General features: G+C 43.1%; 1 protein-coding gene across 1 annotated transcript in view; it reads left to right on the top strand.

Moving 5' to 3' along the window:
• The first annotated feature begins 1,537 nt into the window (after positions 1 to 1,537).
• The window catches only part of LOC310774315 (NGFI-A-binding protein 1-like), a 30,370-nt gene continuing 28,770 nt past the window's right edge, over positions 1,538 to 3,137 (top strand). Inside the window, exon 1 of the mRNA XM_083634364.1 lies at positions 1,538 to 1,648. The gene's annotated coding sequence lies outside the window, so the exon portion shown is untranslated. The remainder of the gene's footprint in view (positions 1,649 to 3,137) is intronic.

Genomic DNA, 3,137 nt, shown 5'->3' on the forward strand with positions numbered 1-3,137 from the left:
TAGAGCCTCGGGTTGAGTATCACTGGCCTAGAGTAGCTACTTATATCAGCTGGCTAAAGAAAATAGCTTAGCCTAGCCTATAGAAAAAACTAATAGGCCTATGGCTACACATGACTAAGTAGCCTAGGCCTAACCTACACATAATAAACTGATTTAGGCTGTGGTTTGATTTTAAAACTAACAAGGATTAATAGGCCTAACTGTATTTTGAATATTCTATGTGAAAACAGTTCAAAGTGATCATATCTACAAGGCAGATAAGTAGGCTATGACTCGAGTAGCTAGGCTACCATGTCATCTCTCTCTCTCTCTCTCTCTCTCTCTCTCTCTCTCTCTCCCCCTCCCTCTGCCTCTCTCTCTCTCTCTCTCTCTCTCTCTGTGGGTGTTGAACCTGCCTGTGTTTGGTATTCTGTGCAGAAAGCCTCCCACGCCCCGTGTGTCCGCCCACGCGCGGATTTGCGTCACGCAGGCAGGGAGCAGCGTGGGCGAGAGAGAGAGAGAGAGAGAGAGAGAGGGAGGGAGAGAGAGAGAGAGAGAGAGAGAGAGAGAGAGAGAGAGAGAGAGAGAGAGAGAGAGAGAGAGAGAGGCTCTGTGGCAACCGCGGAATATCCCACTCTGCCCTGTGCTGCGTCAAGTTGCCCGCATTCAGCCCGGCCATACAGGAAGCGAGGCAGACAAGATAAAAGTAGCCTATATATTTTTTTGTAGACGTGTTAAATTGAATAATTAAAGAAAAACAGCCAATGAGAACACGTCTGAATTAGGACTATTGTGTGACAACTATCTTTTTGCATTTGCACTGTTTTCCCTCTAGCCTACAAAATGACATTTCCATAGCCTATATAAGGATGCAGCCATACAGACTTTGAGTAGGCTGCTTGCTATATTCTGTCTATATTTAGCCTATAGGCTATAGGTTACTGTATACAGTAGCTATAGGCTATATAGCCTACACACGTTAAGTTTACGAAGTGGCATTGTTATCTGTGGTAAGCTATTTTGGGTTGCTGAAAGTAGACTCTGACTAGTCCTTATTGTTGTGAAAATATCATGAGGGGGAAAAAATCTTACAGATTGATTCCACCCATAGACCCTTTCTTTTATTCACTTGCTGAGGCACGCATGCTCATCAGCATGACTTTTATTTTGGACCCCATAACCGGAAGTTGTCTAGTCTGGTAATTGTCTATGGTGTCTGGTTTGACTGTGGCGGAGGCTGCAGGGGGAGTGGAGAGAGACTGGGAGCACACACACACACACACGCACCCAATCACACACACACTGATACGCACACATTCGCGACGCACGCAGATCGCTCTCTCCTCTCGCGTTTTAATTTGTGCGTTTTCTCTCACCAGAAGAAAAAGAAAAACTTTCTAGATAGAGAGAGAAAGAGAGAGTGAGAGAGAGGAGCGTCAAGCGCTTTTTCCTTGGATTTCTTTTTTAATCATCCTTTCTGATTATTATTTTTTTATTATTATTATTATTTTTTACCTTGCCGGCCTGTGGATCTACACTTCTCTTCTTGCAGGGGTTTTGCAGACATTACCAGGCAGGCAGGCTCTGATCAGCCGGTAGCCTACAGACAGAGAAGAAGAAGAGGGAGAAGCGGACCAGTGCGGAGCAAAGGGGGGCCAGAAGTGTCCAGGTAGGCCCGTCACACCCTGGCTCACTGAGTAGAGTCACATTGTATTATATAGCCTTTCTCCTGTTGCTTTTATTCTCAATCCATTTATAAAGACATGATGCAATAATACCACCGCAAAACTCACAAAACCCCACAAAAATACTGTAGGCTACACTGTCAACTCGTTATTACATGCTATGGGAATATTATCGTAACACATCCTACATTGATATGATTTCGTCCAGAACTCCATGACTGTCTGTATTGAGAGCAACTATGATCACTTCTACATTCTGTTAACTTCTATAGTAAATTAAATAATGTTGAAGTTGAACAATTCATCAGTTTGCTGTGGGGACTCCATGAACCCCCCCCCAGTGACCCCTGCTGGTCCCCCGACCCCACGATGAGAACCACTGTCATAGACGATCAACCAAAAATACCATAGAGTACCATAATTGCACTGTCAACTCATTATGGTGTGGCTATACATATGCTATAGGAATATTATAGCGATACCTTAAAAAACACCAAGTGCAAAATGTAGTAAACTCACTTCAGTATAGCATACCATAGACACTGTTAGTCCCTATACAGTAGGAATGCTATAGGAATATTATACAATTAGGCATATACTATAGAAGATTGAAATGAAAAATGGTATATGGCCCTATATAGGAATATTATAGGACTATTATAGCATTACTAGGATATAGAAATGCAAAATGTCTAAAAATTCAATATAGAGCGTTGACACGTTATAAGGCCCTATAGGGATATTATGGGAATACGAGTGATTTTTCACACACTCCCAAGCTGTGTCTTTGTCAGTTGTGATATCTGTATTATTTTTTATTGTCATTTGTGTGATGAAACGGTTTCTCTTCTGTAATAATCTGTAGTTTTAGTTTTGTTTTGATAATTAGACTAGTGCAAGGGTTTTCAGGCCCCCCCCCCCCCCTTTCTGAGAGGATTCCAGGATAACAGCAGTCATCATCTAATTCCCTTCTCTACTGTTAGATGTGTCATTATAATAGCAGAGAGAGTTTCTGAATTAAATCCTGATGGAATTAAACTATTCTCTATATGATGTATTTTTCTGGGGGAACCCCTGAGCCCACTGCATGCCACCTCACCTGGAAAAGTACACCGGTGTGTGTGTGTGTTATGGGTGTGTGTGTGTGTGTGTGTGTGTGTGTGTGTGTGTGCGTGTGTGTGCGTGTGTGTGCCAGACAGTGCACAGTCCTTTTGCCTTCTCCTTAAACTCGACAAACTCGCTTTTCTTTTGCCATAAAGCTTTTGGACTTCAATTACGGCCTGTGATCACAACCGGCTATTACACCCATAACACACACACACACACACACACACACACACACACACACACACACACACACACACACACACACACACACACACCCATAACACACACACACACACACACACACACCCATAACACACACACGCACACACACACACACACACACACACACCCATAACACACACACAC

Source organism: Poromitra crassiceps, assembly GCF_964638095.1.
Source record: "Poromitra crassiceps genome assembly, chromosome: 3".
Taxonomy (NCBI): domain Eukaryota; kingdom Metazoa; phylum Chordata; class Actinopteri; order Beryciformes; family Melamphaidae; genus Poromitra; species Poromitra crassiceps.